This window comes from Aphelocoma coerulescens, chromosome 19, assembly GCF_041296385.1.
Source record: "Aphelocoma coerulescens isolate FSJ_1873_10779 chromosome 19, UR_Acoe_1.0, whole genome shotgun sequence".
NCBI lineage: Eukaryota > Metazoa > Chordata > Aves > Passeriformes > Corvidae > Aphelocoma > Aphelocoma coerulescens.
The window spans coordinates 1,916,890-1,936,125 of NC_091032.1; the positions used below are offsets into that span (position 1 = coordinate 1,916,890).

The 19,236-nt window shown below is 44.8% G+C and overlaps 1 protein-coding gene and 1 long non-coding RNA gene across 3 annotated transcripts in view; both read right to left on the minus strand.

Annotated features, from left to right (window-relative positions):
* Positions 1 to 19,236, minus strand: part of AUTS2 (activator of transcription and developmental regulator AUTS2) — a 767,594-nt gene that overhangs the window by 574,721 nt on the left and 173,637 nt on the right. The window lies entirely within an intron of this gene.
* Positions 10,244 to 19,236, minus strand: part of LOC138120734 (uncharacterized) — a 57,138-nt gene continuing 48,145 nt past the window's right edge. The window contains exons 2-3 of the long non-coding RNA XR_011155947.1: positions 11,666 to 11,766; positions 10,244 to 11,029 (exon numbers count right to left, since the gene is read on the minus strand). This is a non-coding gene — a long non-coding RNA (uncharacterized lncRNA). The remainder of the gene's footprint in view (positions 11,030 to 11,665; positions 11,767 to 19,236) is intronic.

The window sequence follows — 19,236 nt, forward strand, 5'->3', positions numbered from 1 at the left end:
ATCTATGCTTTCTGTGTTTACTTACCAGGCAAGCAGGGAAGTCTGACTCGAGGAAATGACTGTAATGTAAAATCTGCAAAGATTTGCTGAGAGCATTAAACCTCACCTAGAAAACCATTATTTCTTCCTGTTAGAAGAGCAAAAGCATTTTGCTTCTTTGCCCATTTCCTCTTTAAGGGGGAGGAGGATACAGCCCTCTCCCATATCACACTTTGCAATCTCCTTCTCAGGGCCATTACAGGATGCACAGGACAGTGAAGGATCCTACACAGGGTTACAATGAAAGATTTTATGGTTTCCTGCTGTGGCAGTTTTTACCTCATTCAGAATTAATTTTGAGTTCTTGATGACCTTACTAAAACCTATTCCACACACTGAGAAATTTGTAGCCTTCCTGCTTCTCCTTTCCCTCAGCTTAGCCCAGCCACCCCCTGGGTTCTTACTCTCACACCTCTCCTTGCACAGCACTGTGCAAACTTCTCTGATGTTCTCTTCCAAAAGAATTCAACTCCAAAGCATCAAAAAAAACCAAAGCAACCAGACAACACCCACAACCCCCCACTCCCCTTCCAAAAAAAACCCAACAACCAAAAACCCCCCTAAAAACCCCAGGTGCACCAGCAACACAGTAGCACTGTCCTAGGAAATGGAAAAGGAAGTCCAGGGAAAAAATCAGGCCAGTTTTACAGAGAGAAAGAGAATCTAAATTCAGACACCATTCTTTGAGATGAGATCTGTCCCTGCATCAGAGCAGGGATTTCCCAGCCCCTGCTGTGCCCAGAGCTCTGTTACCAGAATCACAGAGATCACTCCCACCTGCACTGGGATAACGTGGCTGGCCTGGTCAGAGGACCAAAACCTCAACTCTCAGCAGGAGAGAAGGGGAAGAGGGAGGGAAGGAGCAGGAGACCCTGAGGACACAAGAGACCAGATGCAAAGTAACAACCCATCACAACCACAGCTTTGATAAATTTTGATCATGTTTCCATGGGTTTCCAAAATGGTCACAACACACACATTCAACTGAAGAGTGCCTTTAAAATTTAATGTTTGTGTTCAACAAGCAAGCAGGAGGAGGGATGTCAGCTTCCAGGCATTTTTCCATCATACTTTTCAGAGAAAGTCTGTATCCCACCACAGCCTCCACCAAAAGCTTAATAAACCTTGATAAAATACCTCAAAGGAAATATGACCATCCAACAGCAAATAAACTACCCAAAACAAAACCCATCAAAAAATCCCTCATCAACTATCACGAATTGAATTTTTACTGACTCAGAGGGGCTTAGCTGCTTTCTAAACAGGCTCAGCTATCCCCAGTGTACTTTGCAAAATTCAATCCAGTAATCCAATCCCAGATGCATTAGGTGAAATCTTATTTCTCCAAGCTCTAGAAAAGAACAAGCAAAAAGGAAGGCTTTAGAAACACTAATTTGCCAATAAATACTCACTGAGCCAATTTTGCCTTTGCTGCTTTTTGGAGGAAAATAAAAGGAAAAATATCTCAAAACACAAACTGCTGTCCTAGTACTACGTTCCCTTATTAAAACTTCACTTGTGGATAAAAAAAATACCGTGCAGTACATACCCTGAAATTAGCCCAGCATGTGCTTTCCCAATAAACAAATCCTCAGAAACTAGATTAGAATCATTCCCAGTAGGCTTCCACTACAGAAATCACTGCCAGTTCTGTCCAGAAAGGGAAAATCTCTGTAATATCTAATAAATGGACCAAAGTATCTAAATGAAGAGCAGGGCATGTTCCAGCAGTAACGAGTGAAGCCAGCACAGTCAGCACAGACAGTGGCTGTTAAATTTTACATCAATATCATCACCCAGTGAAGTCCCGAGCACCCAAGCGGAGCCGTAAAGCTCTCGGTGTTCTGGGAGCCCTGAGCTGAGCAGGGACAGAGACTCGCCCTGGGGCTTCATCAGGAGGAGGCAGCCTGGGTTTATGGGATCCCCACGTGCCCTATGGGATGCTCCACGGTTGACACAGATGGCATCAGGAACACAGGAGCGCTGACACTACCCCAGAACAGCAGCTGTTTCATCAGGAGGGCAAGGACCAGGTTAGCAGCTGCACGTGACAGCATCCTTCTGCCCTGACACTGTCCCATGGGATCCCAATCCATCTCCATTCCAGCAGGCTGCTGCCCTGGCTTACTGGCAGCAGGGAGACACACTGCCCTTAAAACAGGATTTCTGGCTTCCTAATGTTTACCTGCAGAAAAAGGCAAGTAAAGCCCACTGTAAAGAATACAGTAGCATATCTCAGTGTACCACCTGGCAGGTGGGCTGAAGCTAAGCAGGTGACAGGCAAACTGTGTCCAAAATGTGATTTTTCCAGGCAGTTGTTTCCCTGCAGCTGCTCTCTCTCAGAAACAAAGGCCATCCCTGCAGCTCTTGCTTATGGGAACACGCAGCACGGTGCTGCTGACACCCTGGTGCATCAGTGACCGAGAGGCAGCCCAGAGTGGTTCCTGTTTCTGCCCTGGGCAGAAGCAGCCTGTGAGAGACAGCACTAAACTACAGCTGGGAATTCCAATGGGAGACTCATCCCTGCCAAATGTGCTCCTTCTGTCCTGTCCCACAGCTCTGAGATGCTGGACTTGCTTTTTCCCACCTCCTCTGGCGCTTAGACACAGAGGTCCAGGACAGCAGGCAGGTGACAGCTCAGGACATGGAGCTGGAGGAGTTTCTGTGGCACCAAAATTCACCTCCTTCAAAAAGCAGCTGCCATGTGCTCTGCATTTTATTAATTTAATGGTCAGGATAATAAATTTGTCAGTAATGACAAAGAAATTCCCTAGAAACTGGAGTACTCAAGTGTCATTGAAGCTCCATCTATTTAGCAAATAGATGAATGCCTTTCACCGAGGCCTGGCTGTGATTAAGCAGCTGTCACAGGCTCCTGGAGCAGCTGCTCCGGCGGCACAGGCACAGGTAGCTCACAGGGCTCTTTCTCATTCGGATGTGAAGATGATCCTGATGTGAACGGAAATCAGCAACTGAAAACCCAATTAATGAACTGACACAGAAGTAATGGGTCATTTCTGTAAGTCTTCTGCTCCTGTTGACTTGTACAAGCTTCAGTTTTTACAATCAGATTCATTAAAGTCTTACAAACAAAAGAGAATAGATTTTGCTTTCTGACTCACTGATGTTATGTTTGAGTGGACTCATACCTTCATGAGAGAGTGTGAGGTTTTTTAGAGGGACTTTGATTTTTGGAACACATTTAAGTTTGTTCAAGGACTGAGATACTGAATCTATTTTAGTAGCTTAATTTCTTAAAAATTCAGGGTGACAAACTGTTTCTGTTACTTTTACCCTTCTAACTGAGCAGTATTTTTCCCATGTGTACTCTGCTCTGCAGCCACTGAAAGTGGAGGAAGTTTTCCATGGAATTTTTGTGTGATCTGTTTCCTAACACACACTGCAAGAGGTTAAGAACAGATAATACACGACTCTCTGCCCTCCTATTTCCATAATTAAAAATTCATGGAAAGTCCCAGTCAAAATGTGGCTGAATAACGGATGGGAGAGCTCGTTGTCCTTGGGTAGGGGATATCAAAGATAACTCTTGGTCCATTGGAGAGGAAAAGAAATGGCCATGAATGGTCTTTCAAGACAAGAAATTGAAGCAAGAAGGAATCAGCAGAAGCCTCTGCTTGTACACAACATGGGTGCACCTCAAAGAGATGGTTTGAAAGCCTTTCTGTGCAATGCGAGATAGAGAAAGGAAAAGAAAGGAAATAGCCACTGGGACAGACAACAAAATTTACACCAGCTGAGAATCTGCTCTAATTAAAGGGAATATTTCTGCATGAAAGAAAATGAAGCACGAGATGCTCAACCTAAGGCAAGGAAGTTTCAACAGAACATTAACTGCTGAAGTTAACAATTACAGGGACTACCAAACATCAGGTGGCACAGAGGGATCATCCAGGGGACAAGAAGCAGGAACTTCTTCCTAAATGAACGACTGCAGTGAGTCCCCACACTGCTTACAGCTCACTGAGAAAAGCTGAGAGCTGGATGAGATGAGATGATCAGAAATTCTTCCTCTGTGAATCCTAAATATTTAGAGCAATGTGCCTGACGTTCTGGTTTGCTGAAAACCATCATGAAACTAGAACATTTTGGAGCAAAGCAGAACAGTGGTGGAGGAAGCCGTGGGGGAGGGGAGGCCCTTCTCAGAGCATCCCCAGCTGAGCACAAGCACATACGGTACCATTTGGGAGGCAACTTTATGTGCTCTTAGTAGTAGATTAATGAATGTAATTACCTAACATTGTGGCTGTGAATGCTGCAAAACTGTAATTTATAGTGTGCTGTAAAGTTCTAATGTGTTTTTATGTCCATAAGCTGCTTAACCATAATCTAATGCATTTGTACACGAGCACCCTCCTAAGTGGCTCCCAGATCAGCAGCGAGCACGAGTCCCCCTCTCCTGCACACTCCTGCTTTATGTCTTGATAAACCAACCTCTCCTGCTGGGCAGCTGAGGAAAAGCAGCTGCTAATGGGATGAATAATTTTAAGTCCAGTGGCAAGAACTTCCTTCCTTCCTTCCTGGCTGGCCAGAGCTGCAGCACCGAGGAAAGCAAAGCACCAGCGTCACACAGAGAGGAAACAGCACAGTGTGGGTGTCCCTGGTGACTGGTGGGATGAAACAGACCCTTGGTCTGCTGGAGAGCCAGGACTCAGCCCTGTCTCACTCCTGCACCTTGGGCTCTCAGCCCTCCACAGCCAGGACACCAAGAGATCCTACAAGAGCACTCACAGGGATCTATCTCAAACAAAACCCTTCCCCTTCTCTCAGTTCCAGCTGCTCTGCTCTTCTGTGTGCTGCTCCAAGACCCTGTGGTCACTTGAATCCTTCTCTGCTCCACGAGCACAGATGTGGCCAGGACTCCTGAAGTATGTGCTTATTGTTGCCACTAACTCATTTAGGCAAACCATTTAACTTCTTTATGCCCTTGCTTAACCATCTGTAAAATGGGACTAATAATAAACCTCAGAGGGATTTAGTTAGACTTAATTAAATGGTTTGTAAAGTGCTTTGAGATCCTCAGGAGAAATGTGTTGTGCAAGTGCAAATTATTATTACTGTTACCGTGCTTTCTACTTCCAACACAGTTAAATATTAATGATCCAGTTCTCCTAATGCCCAGTGATACAACTTTCCTGAACAGTCATTTTCTCAGCTAAAAAGACACAAGACCCTGTAGTAGAACATCAAAAAATTTCTTTGTTGTTCATTCATAAGTAGTCTGAAACAGCAGATAAGACTAAATGTTTGAATATGTATCAGACTAAAGATGGGGATCCCAAATGCATGTGCTGTACACACAGTTCAGAGCCCAAACAAAGCCAATTAAATCCCCAAATCACAGTGCTCCTATTGCACACTGCCAGAGACCCAGGTAGGAAAAGTCAGTATCGATGCTGATATATAATAAATGCCTTTCCTAGTTCAAAAGGTACCATGGCATGAGTGAAGTGATTAACATTCAATTAACAGCTCCATCTTGTCAGAAGGAACATCAATGCCCCGTTAGTAAGAGTGTTACAGCTTCAGGGGCCAGGGGAAAGAACATCCTGGACTTCCAATAAGGTTTGTCTATTGTGATCCGGCAAAAATGATCTGAAAGTTGCCTGCAGGCAAAAAAACAAACAGCCATGATTCCTCCTCTTTTGTCAGCTTCTTCCAGGCCAACTTAAAAGGAGAAAAATGAAAAACATTGACTTATGACTTCAGGTGATAGGAGCTGAGTGGATGTGACCTGGTTTGCAAGGCCTGCTGAGCCCTTCCAGCCACAGGAAACTGCAGCCACTGGAACAGCGAGTCCTGCTCCAAACACTGAACTCTCACCTCCCCTGGATGTGTCAGAATCTGCTAAAACTGACCCCCAAATCACCACTGACAAGTGTTTTCTTAGTATTTTTCAGTATTTAGTTAAAATATATAATATATCAGAAGCCAAATCAAACACTGAGGAAAAAAAAGCAATTCCAAATTCAAAGGTATTAAGGTTACACACACAGCCTTAGGTGGTCTCCACTTGGAACTGTGGTGTGGTGTGATTTTTAATTATATGGTGAACTCAGATATTCCTATTTGATCTTCAGTAATAATGACATAACAGATACATAATCTATTGATAACGAAGTCAAACATGTTTTTGCCATCCTTATGTACTACAAAGTGAGCCTATCTAAAGAAAGCTGATTAAAAAGAACTTCTAATTTACTTATATTACAGATCCTAAACATAATTAAAAGAGCAAAGGAAAAAAAAAGCCAAGGAAAAAAAAAAAAAACCACTGCAAAAAAAGAAGAATTATCATCATCCCCAGATGAAAAATCCCCTTTGCACTGAAGCACCAGATATCAGAGCAATAGGGATACACCAGGTAGGAATGTAACAAACAGAAATGTGTGGGCTTGAATCATGAAGTCTTCATTTCATCTAAAACAAGCTCATCTCATTACTCCATGCAGCAGAAGAAACCACACCAAAGACTTTCTGGGCCTGTATAAAGGTAGGGAGAGTACCAGGACTGAAACCCTGCAAACTGTGCTCATCCTGCTCCTACACCATGGGGCAAGAAAATATTCTCGCTTGCTCTGGTTTTCTGTACCTCCCTCATGGATCAGGCTGGGCACACCTACCCCTGCAGAGATGCTGCCCACAGTTCACTCAGCCTGCCTGGAATCTCAGACTCTGCACGTACAAAAATCCACTGCTCAGAGCCTAAATATCTTTCAGTGTAGGATCAGTTAACCATGAACACTCACACAATGCTAAGCTTCCAGAAAAACATCCCTGAGAAAGTATTTTCCCAGCTTTATGCAAAAACTCAAGGTGACCTGTGTAAATCCTGGATGCTTTCAAAGCCAGGCAGAAGGGCTGTAACCACACCACGAGGTCAATCAGATCATGTCCTTGGCTCCACACCAGACTGGCTGAGCCAGAACCTGCCCTGAGGGATGACCCTTTAAAAAAACCAGCCTTGAAACACAGAACAGGCCCCCCACACCATCTAATCCCAGGGGTGCAGTCACTTCTGAGCAAGTAAAGGAACTGGGTGCTCCTGTGGGGTGGCAGCAGTTGCTGTCACTCAGGAATGATGCTTCTCAAGGCCTGGAGTCAGTCCCCCACTGTTTATAAACCTTCTCCACTCCAGCACATTGCACACAGGCAGGCCCATGTGCCATCAATGAGGAGAAGAAGATTTGTACCAATTTTATGTTAGTAATAATTTTAAAGCCATCAACTTCAACATAAGAATTTCTATCTGTTTCAATATTTAATTTATTTTGCCTTCTAGTGTTCTTAAATTAGGGAGACATTTTATTGCTCTGGTTGACATTTTTATGACAACTGAAACTAGGCTTCATTTTTAAAGCAAAATTTCTCCACTTGAAATGCTAATTAGTGCTTGTGCCCACACTGGGGATGCAGGTGCAAAAACACAGACAGACCTGCACACACACAGACTGCCTGGGTGGAAAGATGAATATCCTTTTGAGAATTTGGACATCCTGTACCTTTCTCACTAAAGTAAATGGCAAGATTCTAATATTTTCCTACTTCTCCACAATTAAAACCTTCATCTGTGACTGGACACTACAGTCCCTGAGTCTGCATTTTCTGCTAAACAAGGATTAAAGCAGCACTTAACTACATGGACTGGCTGCCAGTTATTATATTAATATAATCCATCTTTGCTTACTCTTGTTTTAAAAGAGAGGTAAGTGCTCTGGCAGCCTTGAGCTCCTTCCCTTTTGCCTTCACCAGCTGATTATTTTCAGAATAGAAATGCTGGCCTCAGTGGGACCTGCAAACAGCCTGACTGCCCGTAATGATGATCTACCTGTCTGTGCTTCCAGGCCACCTGTTTGCAGCCTCCCAGGAAGCTTTACAGATAGATAAAAAGCTTCCAATATTTTCTCCACATAAACTGCAACCCATCCATCAAGTTGTTTACATCACACCGAGATATATGCACCTTTATCATTAGAGGAGCTGTCTCCAGAAATGGGATGAAGACACAGACATCATAAATCTCCCCTTTTACAACGGCTGCTGGGACTGCATCATTTCTGTTGAAGGAAACCCACCCAGCAGCATCCCAGGATCAGCCATTAAGGGGACACAGTGCCACAGAAGGGCACAAAGGCAGAATGTTTTAAAACACAACCAAAACGCTCCACAGAGGACACGATGAGTTCTACAGCAGTGGTGTTTTGCTTGGCTCAAAAGCTGTCATTCCACAAGCACTCTTAAGGCCAGGCAGCTTCTGCCAAGATTTTGAACTACCTACAAACCTGCCTGGCCCTCGATGTTTCCTGTGAACACAGCCAGGGCATTGCAATTGCAATCTCACAGCAATTAACATTCTTCTGCAGTCTCAGTAAACACGATATGTCAAACATGGAACGTGCCCAGGCTCTGAAGGCAAGGATCAGGCAGAACAGCCCAGCAGCTCTGTCCTCACTCAGAGATGTCACCTGTCCAGCCAGCCCCTGCCACCTGCCCCCACCACTGGCACCCAGAGACACCTGAGATCACCACTGAGAGGGGAAATGTTCCTTCCTGTGAGGGGAATGAATGAGCACAGCTCTGCAGGAATACCAAAAAGCTGCAGTGGACATCAGGCCGTGGCTGTAACTGGGGATCCTTCGGGGTTAGAGACCTACAGAGATTCAGCAGCTCTGCCTCAAACATCCCCTGAAGGAATGAAGTAGGAAGTGGCAGAGGAACCTGGGGAAGATCATCAGCAACATCTCAAAAAGCTGTCAAAAAAGGAGGGGGCAGGTGTGAGGGGACTGAAAGACAGCTAGGTGTGAATTGAGCCTGAACTGACACCCCAAATCCAAGAATCTGTGCTGTGATCTGCTCAGGGTGGGGAAAAAGAGAATTCTCCCCCCAGTGAAACAAGTATCCCAAAGGGACCTCCTGTGGATTTGCTTTGAAAACTTCTTTCCTGTTTATCTGCCAAAACAAATAAGGACAATCAGAGTTTGCTGTTGTAAACTTCTTTGCTCTTCTTGAGACAATTTCTCACAGAGTAATAATTTCTTTTTAATTGCTGCATTTAGACAAAATAAACCACTTGAGAAAAAGAGGACATGCAAAAATAACAACAGATTTGAAATGAAGTCTGGAGCTTAACTTGAGCTACAGAGAGAATTAAAAGCAGATTAGAGTTGGTATGCAAAGTTATTAGAGCAATACATGACATTCCAAAGATGACCAGGGCACAATTTGCTGTGTCCCTGCAGTGTCCCTGTGCTGTGACCCATCCTGTGCAGGGAGCATGGGGCTGGAATTAGGCTCATTTTCACATCTAGGGCTCTGTAACAGAGAACTGCAGATCCCAAACCTCACCTTCCACCACAGCAGAACCGAGCTGGTTTTGCCACTAGATGGGAACAGGTACAGTTGCTGATCTTAGAAGGCTGAAATACAATAAATTACTTCCTAGCCCACTGAAAAATAAACCAAGCACAAGATCTTTGTTTCCCCTTTTTTAAATGCAACTACATATAAAATTACAGCATTTGCTATATCAGCAGGAATGTTTTAAGTCACAACAAGCTGAAGAGGCAAGAAAGGATTTCAGGGAGAAATAACAGCTTTTATGAGACCCACTGATATATGGGAAAAGGAGCTTCTGGGCACACACTGCCTTGTGAGGCTGGGGTAGCTAAAAGCCTGCTGAGTTTTCCCAGATGACACATAACAAGGGCTAAGGATCAGTCCAATGTGATGGGAAGAGACCCCTGCATCCTGGAAGAACAGAGGAAGACATTCCCACCACTTCCATTTCCTTTTCTCTTCAAAAGCCAGCCACGTCCTGAACAGCACAGGGAATAAACCCCCCCAGCAGGTAACACTGGCACTGAAAGCACCTCTGGCACTTCCCAAGGCTCTCACTGGAACGTTGATAAGCAGAATGATAAAGCCCAAACACACAAATGTCAATGAAAGGCAGCTCAGGGAAGAGGATAAGGCTTTATGTCTAAAGTGCTTCCTTTTCTTCTCTTTATCAGCTGCTCTGCCCCGAGTTCAGGTTGCTCCTGAGCCCCTCCGAATGTGCCCAGCACCAAACACGAGGCAGGGAGGCAAAGGAATCATTGGCAGGGAGGCAAAGGAGTCATTTCTGTCAGTGGTCATTGATTGCCACTCTCTACAGCATGTGTGGAATCCAGCTGGAAGAGCTAATGAAGGAATGGAATTCTGGTGTTAGAAAAACAAGTTTTAATGAGATGGACCAAAGTACTCCCCTCTGATAACCCATTTGTGGATAGACAAGCCCAAACTGAGTTTTGTATTTGCAGGAAAACGTGAAAAATTCAGTTTTACTGTAGACCATTCTGGCCAGTTTAACAAACTGGTAACAATCAGGGTTTTATGAAGTCCCTGTGCTCAACATCTTCTGTGCTGGCATCTGAGGTTACAAATTGCCTCTCTTGAATCTACAGGGCTATGGTTTTTTGTGGCATTGACATTTTCCTTTCAAGCATATCAGTTTTTCCTTCGTTTCAAATGCTGGTTGCTCATTTTATCTACCCTTTAAGTGTTTAAAAAGATTCAAACTGGATTTAGAAAAAAAAACAAACAACAACAACAACCAAAAAAAAAATCAAACCCCACAGTCTTCTGGATTTATGTGTTCTTCTATGTGTTTGCCATGCTGTAACCAATCAGATAAGCTCCTTAGTTCCCTCCAGTGAAGGATTATTGAGTTTTTATTTATGTTTCTTCTTGTTTAGCCTCCTAAGGACCAATACACTTGTACCAATGTCTCAGCTTCAGCTCCCATTAAGGAAAGAAAGAGCCGGCAAATGTGATCAGCCTTGGAGATTTTCCAGAGTGAGAGTGCTCCTGAGCCCTCTCCTCTGCTCTAAACACATTTGGCACTGGCTTTGCTCTCTTCCCAGCCCTGCTCCCCAGCATGGGTTCAGTATGGTGTGCAGATCACTCACTGCATTTCACACCCACTTGCTGACATCTGATAGACAGGAGGAAAAAAAGGAAAAACAGCACTGAGCAATGAAGGTCAAAGATAAGTTCAAGACTGATAAAGACTGTGACCTCCACCTCCCAAGTGCTGGACAAAGTGTCCCTCCTAATCTACACTTACTGAGCTTTTCTTTCCCCTCCCAGGGCAGGAAAGCACTTTAATGGTCAGCTTCAAAATCACTCACACTGTGAGTTTATTCACATGGAAGGATTCCAACTCTCATACGCAAAGTCAATCTTAATATACTTGTCTGTTTTAATTGCTACAGAATTGTTCTCCAAAGCACTGCATCTCAACAAACTCACTGTGGAAGTCTGGAGATATTTGTGGTGTTAACAGAATGATGCTCTCCTTCCAGATAAGGGTCAGTCTCCTTGCCAAAAAATTTAGCTTTGCAGAAGGGTGGAGAATTAATTGCTGAAGCAGCTCTTGGCACCAATTAAACCTTGCTTATACCCAGGAGCAGCCTGAGCTGCCATCAAGCAACCTGGACTGATCCTCAGCAAGAGCTTGTTGAGATTTCCACTACCTGAAGGGCACATCCCATCAATATCAAGTCTGGTAAGTTCAACTGGAATTCTGATTTGTCTTCTGGGGGTTCATTCCTGGTACAAGTCAGCTCACCTATGGCCGAGTTGGGATTTTCCCCCACATCAGGTAAGAAACCAGGCAGAGCAATGTGTAGGGAGCAGAACTTCTCCTGAGTTGGAAACCATTGGCTTTGCCTGCACAGAAGAAACAGAAAATGCCCACAAAGTGTAACTTGCTGGAATTAAGGGCCAACACAAATCTCACAATGCTCACTCCAGGGGAGAAGCACATGAATCAGGGGAGAAACTCCTGTACTCCAGGGCAGAAGCACATGAATCCAATCTGAACACAGACTGTGCCCTATGGAAGTGAGACACACACCTGCAGTACGAGCTGTCAGCCTCACCATCTGGTGCCACCACGAAACCTGGGCTGTTCTGACTCCTGAGAGCTGAGACCAAACCATTACCAGCAGTTTGCTCTCACCTGTACAGGCCTGTCCTCTCCTGCCCTCTCTCCTTTCATATTCCTCATGGAGCTGTGCTCTACCTATGGTAACAGTTGTGTCACATTCATCATCACGGTGTCACTGAGGTCAGCTCAGCGCTGACAGGCTCCCAAAAGAAAGTAAAAAACCAGTTTTAACAGACTTTTACCTGTCACCTGCTATATAAAGAATGGGATAACACTGCAAAGCTCCATCCTTGGGATTCAGCACTGCATGACAACCAGGATTCCTGACACAACTCCTGGCTGGTATGACCTGGAACCCACCAAGACAAATGAAGCATTTTCAAGGTCCTAATGCCTGCTAAATCCATTGCAGACACCTTACAAGGCACACAGAAAACATGCCCTAATGCCAACATCTACTGCTGTGACAAGCCACTTGATTTCTCCAATTCAGTGTGCTCCCAAGTGGTGAGTAACATCTGTGAAGAACAAACATTAAGAAGATACCAACAGTCAGCAAAAAATCCATTTCCTCTCCTGTGTGTGGGATTGCACCACACGTTCCACAGAATTACTTTACCACAGAGGACAGCAAATCAACTATAAACCAAGTTGTTTACATAATGCATGTGGGACTGAGAGAAGAGCCCTCAGCTCCAAATCTTTCAGTTGTATGCACACATGACCAAAGCAAGGCTTCTGTGGCTTGGGGGCGGGTAAAACATCCTTGCTCTAATGGAATCTTATGGAAGCGATACATTTATAGTACAAAATAATTAAATACACCGAGAAGTCCCTTTGATTTTTGCACACCTCCTGAATTCAGTCACCCTGGCTGCTGCCCCAGCTGTCCAGCCACGCTGGCTCTCTCCACACACGGGTCACTTTGGGGGCTGGATGGACAGTTCAGCATTCCAGCCCTTGGCCAAGGGGAAGGTGCAAACACAGGACACAGAACAGGGGACAATGACCAGCCAGTGCAGTTTTACACTGTATCTGCTTCTACCTCTGGGATTTGTTTTCATCCTATAGAGATATTAGAACAAACATATTCCAAAGCAGAAAATGAGTAAAAGGCCAGAGCAGAGGAAAAATGAACCTCATTCCTCTTAACACTGAACACCTCAATCCACAGTGAGGACTAAGAGCAATGCCTGAATGTCTTCAGCTAGATTCCAGCTCAGTCATTGTCATATTGGGATAGACTAATGCCTGCTTGCAGTCTTGGATAGCAAGAAAAAAGCAAGAAGGGAACAAGGCAAGCAAACTATTATTACCAAAAACATGCAAAAACATGCAAAACATCCAAGTTGTTCACTTGTATGAGGATTGTCTTTCTTTAAAGTCCAAGGGTACAAGTCCCAGTTAAGAAATCCAAATACCTTGGATGACTGAGCCTGAAAATCTTTCAGGTATTAGTTACTATTATGTAGGACAGGCTGAGACAAATGTATTCAGTGCTCACAACAGCCAACAAGTTGAGGAAAGTCACCACAGAGAGGGGAGAAGGGAATGACTGGATGGACACGTGTGTGAGCTTAGTTTGTATTCAGCCATATCAGCTCTCTTTGCACAACAGAGAGAAGTGAGTTTTTAGGAGCAAAATGAACCATGAAAGGTGGCAGGTTTGTCTCAAGCGGCCACAAGGGCTCAGAAATTCAAAGGTGTGAACATGACCTTGTCATCAACAGCTATTAAGCAGACAAATGCAACTAAAGGTTTATCAAAACAGACACACTGGCCTACAAGTCCCTTGGCAACAGCAGCTGAACTCTTCTTAAATAACCTTTTGTTAAAGATTTGGGAAAACCTGTTAGTACATTACACTGCAGTGCCTTAAGTAGGGCTTTTGTTTCAAGTGACACTTCTTGCCTTTACCTTCAGCTGTGCACACTCTTTACAAGGACTCACAACGGTGCTGCAGTGTTTGAACTGGGATCAGTGGCAGACACTTTTCAGGGGACACAGGTGGAAGTCAGGTGAGAGCAGCTGGAACTGCTGCAGTTACACCTCTCCTCCAGTCTGAACCTACTCGAGACAAGGTAACATCAAAACATGATGTAAGGCTCAGAAACAAAATGAGAGAAAATGTGGCATCCACCCTTTCTAACAACCACATTCCCACACAGCACACCCTCTCACCAGCCCCACACAGACCCTGGGGTGCAGGGACATGCCCTACCTACATCAGGTTGTTTGGAATACCAGCTTTTCACTGCTTCTCCAGTTCCAGGCTCAGTGCCACTGGAAGAGCCAGAGGGGAGACTCTTATTAAGCAGAAAGCAAAAAGAAGCAGCAATATTAAAAAGGACAATGTAAACCAGCACTGGAGAGAAATGGTGAGCAGAGACCCAGCCCCAGCTGATGCCTGGGCTTCCTCCTCCCCTCCAGCATGTTCGAGATGTGTCTCAGGACCAACTTAACAGTGACAGGCTATTGCAGCTTCTAGAAGACACTGAGGATGGCTGGCCTGCAGAAAGCTTCTCATCTTTCTTTCTCCATTTTTTAAACTCCTCTCAATGGTTTTTAATGACCTCCAAAGGGCAGGACAGGCTGACTCATCCTATTCCTCCTGCCCATGTATTATGGGCACTTTCCAGTGTACCACTGTGTTGCTGTTCATTTTCTAATCTCTCTTTTCATTGAGACCAAAGTGGTATCACAAATACTGGATGTGTGTGAGTAGACCTGAACATGAAATCAGGGCAGCTTTCCTTCCACCATCTCCATGAAGCAGTTCAGATGAGACCCCTGTTAGCCAGGACAAGCCAGGACACCAGCTTCTGCTCAGCCACAGTCAGAATGGAATCCAGCATTAAAAACTGGAAGGATTTTCATGTTGGTTCAAAAGAAAGCTTAATCCAAACATAGTTCTCTGCTTTCCTTCATCCCAACACAACATGTACGTGGTCACGCCCTGGATTCAATGCACATCTGTCACAAAGCAGATGAACTGCACAGTCCCTTTCTTCCCTCTCTCTTCTGCTTCCATGCAGAAAATTAAAGATTGGAGGGTTCAGAGTCTATACTAAAACCACTGGCTCAGATGATGAGTGAAACACTTCTTTTGGAGGATTAACGTGGAATAGATGGCAAAGCAATGCAATTACTTTTTGGTTTCAGTGACATTAAGCACAAAGAGTATTCTCAGTTTAGGGAACTTGGCAGTATCAAAACTCAGTTGATAATAAAGATAATTAGGAAAAAACACAAGACCAGCTTCCACAGAAATATGCAGCTCTGCAAAGAGAAGACTAAAGCTGCTGTGCTCAGCTCAGGAGGCAGTGATGGGGGCCATCTCCACCCCGGAATGCTGGCACAGGCAGCTAAGGCAAGATGGAAAAGTGTGGTTTCCTTGCACAGAAAGCACAGTGGGATATAAGGAGGTTTTAGTCATGAGCTCAGAGAAGAGTAATGAAACTGAGGACAAGGAGGATGAGCTGGGTGTCAAGTGTGCACATCAAAGTCCTCACTGAAGGAAGAGGGAAGGTAAAAGCAAGGACTGGTTACAGATTCACGGGAAGTGGAGGATGAGCAGAAAATAAAATGCCTGGAGAAACAAAAAACATGAAGAAAAATATGTGATGAACACAGAGGAATTGGAAGTCGCTTCAGGAAGCTGAAAATGGCCAAGAGAGGTGAAAGGAAGGGACTGCAAAGCTCTAGGAAACCTTAAGCAACAGGACTGGCAAGCAAGAGCTTAAGGAGAAGCCTTAAACACCCCTGAGCAAAGAGCCAGACCACCCTAAGGAAGCCCGGGGGCAGCAGAGGGTCTGGGGAGCCAGGGAGACATCGAGGGGACAGGGGGGAGGAAGGGCACAGGGATCCAGCACAAATCAGTGCAGAGACAGACTGAGTGGCTCCTAAGAACTGGATCTGAACCACGGCCCCTGGGAGCGAAGAGCCAACAGCCCCAGGGCACAGGGAGCCTCTCAAAGCCCAGGGACAGCAGCGAGGCTTCCGGAGAGCACCGAGCAGAGGCATGGCTGCACCAGATGGGACAAGAAATCCATCTCACTGCTGGTGTCCCTGCAGCAGTGATCCCCACCAGCTGCTTTCCAAAGGAGGAATTAGAGGTACTTAGAGCTCTTTTACCAGGTAATCCATAGCAGTTCATGGAAAGAGAAATGTCTCATTGACTCTCGGCTGCTGTTCACCTCCACGTGCCCACAGGCACTGCAGCAAGGAGACATTTGCAAATGTTTAATAGTGAGAGCCAATATTCACAGAAACAAAGCGGAGCAAAGCATCACTGTCAGACTGGCAGGAACTGCAGCTTCCTGGCTCTGAGCACAGGGCAGCCCCATCACCAGCAGTGGTTCACCTTTAATTTCTCCCCAGCCATTTTAAACAAGAAACAAGAAAATATTCCAAGAGTGAGCCTTGTGTAGAGCTTAGAACTACAGTTTGTAAAGGCTCTTTGCAAACACAAGGCAAAGATTCAGCTGCAGATTTCTCTGACTGAACTCCCCAGCAGAACACATTGAAGGTGAGCAAACACTGTAATGCAGAGTGGGGCTGCCTCCCAACCAGACCAAACCTGAATTCACAGCTCCTCTCCGTGCTCCACCAGCAATCTTAAGGAGAAAAACCTCCTGGTTTTAAATGCAAGAACTCTGCCTCTGCTGTGGACACCATCCACCACTGTGAGGTCCTGATCCAGCACTGCTGCTCTGAGGCCATCAGCACCCTGCTGAGATAAATACCAGTGAAAAACCCAGCATTTAAACTACCTGCAAAAGCCAGCAGTCAGGCAGAAGCCACAGAAGCCAGCATTTATAGAGACAAAAAACCTCCACAGAATCAGATTTATTAGTTGGTCATGTGACTTCTCATTGAGTACCACTGTAGGCTTTAATGGACACTGACATACTGACACTCCAGTGGACTCATTAAAAAAAGGAAATTAAAAATAATAATCAAGCCTAAGGAGTTAGACCATCAAAATAGAGGGGGCTTCTGCTTCCTTTTGTTCATTTGTAAGGACAATCTCAGCTTAGGTAAACCAGCGAAAAATCCAGCACAATCACCAGCACACGGAAGACGTGAGCTCTTTTCTGCAAAGAAGAAATACAAACGTCTACTTGTTAGCAGAGAAGTGTCACAAATTTCAGGCAGAGGTGAGGTTCCAAGTGGACTGTCGAGCTGGAAGAACAGCACCTCCCAGAGCTCCACAGGCTCAGAGCCAGGCAGTGCTGTCTCACAGCCCCCATGGAACAGGAGCAAACACCTCGCAGGATCCCTAACAGGGGTTTTTCTTCCTTTTCCCAGAAGTGGCTCATTAAGTGCTTTCCTCCTTAGTGAATCCCACATGGAAGCACACATCCTTGCTCAGTGAAGCCTGTGCTTTTAGATTTTACCAGCCATGAAATTGCCGTGACCAACACGCTGCCTTCACCACAGGTTGAAGTGTCAACCCAGCGGAAAAGGAGTCACCCCTTGTGGGGGCACAAAACTTTATCATCCCTTTTGCCACACAGACTTAATGGGAGTACCCAGTTAACACACTTCCTACTATGCTTTCAGCCAGCTCTACATGGAAAAAAAAATGGCATTTTTAAGCTCTGTCATCTGCCAATTCTTACTTGACAAACTATTTGCAGGTATGGCAAAACATATCACTGCCTTGCTGTGAACACCATGTAAGGACTCACTTTCTAACTCAATACATTAGCAGGTTTTCAGCTTCCAAATTCAGTTTGCTATTCCTCACAGACAGACTTACTAGATTTTCCTTCTTTCCTGCATTTAACCCCATGAAATGTGCAGTACTTTAAAACACCATCACTTATTATTAAATTTTAAGTACATGGTAACTAGAGATGTATAAAAGAGGATTTTAAAGAGTCCCTCCAAGACAAAGCACTACATTTTTGTGTGCCATCTGATAACTATGTGAACCATCAAGCACTTAAACCTTGGCTGTAATTTCAGAAGAGCTACATATAAAACCTTATTTACAACTGGGTCTTTCCTCTCCTTTCTCTTTCCCCACTGAGTCATCCTGGTCTGTTTAGTCCTTAGAGGGGCTGTGCATGAGAGACAGCATTGAAAATGCACTATTTCAAAAAGATCATCCAACACACACACACACAGATAGATATATATATATATAAAACACATAAGCCATAAGTCTGTAGTAATTCATACCATGATTCCTGCCAGGCAAAACCAGAAAAAGGTATTGAAATGATCTTTTCATACAAATCACTGGAAAAGAGACCAGAGTCACAACAGTACCTAGTGCATGTTCCAAAAAGGAGAGGGGCCTCGTCAGGAGTAATCATTTCACAATATGGACCTGTGTGTAAACTAACTAACCCCCACTAACAGTGGGGGTTTTTAACACTTTTTAATTTACTATGTACTATAGAGAGTGTACTTAACTTGCTGTCTCTGGTACATCGTTAGAAGCCACACATCCATCTTAATACATCGTGTCTGATCTCAGAGACCACAGACTACCAGTGATTTGAGCATTAGTGATGTATACACACACCCCTTGTGACTTTGGAAGTTTAGATGACCCCATTTCGACCATCAGCTCAGCTCCAGAAGCACAAACCTGCACCTTAAACTCGAAAAACCACTTTTCAGACAAGGCACCACAACACCCCAACTTTCCAGCGGGCCGAGAAGAGGGGAGATCTCTGGAGATGGAGCTGTGCAGTGCCAACACGTTGGCCCCTTGGCCAAAATGCCTGGGCCCAGCTGCTGAGGACTCCCTGGGAGCACGCTCTGCATGCAGAGCTCGCCCTGGAGGTGCCGCGCATCACGCGCAGCAGCGCGGAGCAGGAGCCGGGTGCAGGTTTGAGAGAGGCACCTCCTGTAAATGTCAGTGGGTTTTTAAAGGTTAAGTAAGCATCTTGAGAAAGGCCTCCGAGTTCCTGTGCTCCACCTCAGTGCAAGCTGATAAAGGATTATTGAAAAAGGAAAAAAAAAAGCCCGCAAACAGATAAAAAGCTCCTGAGTTGGTGTTGAACAATTGAATTTTTCTGTGCCCAGCTACAGTAGTAGATTACCAATGGCAGATGTACCATTATTAATTATCAGGACAAAGTATTAAAGACTGTTTTGCTTAATGAACTCATCTACAGATGAATGTTAATTCATATACATAACTGTTTCTTAAAGTTATGCCAGCTTGCCTTTGAGTGCCCTCTGAAACATCTGCCCTTGAGGTCAGAATTAGTGACAGCTGTGGGGACTCA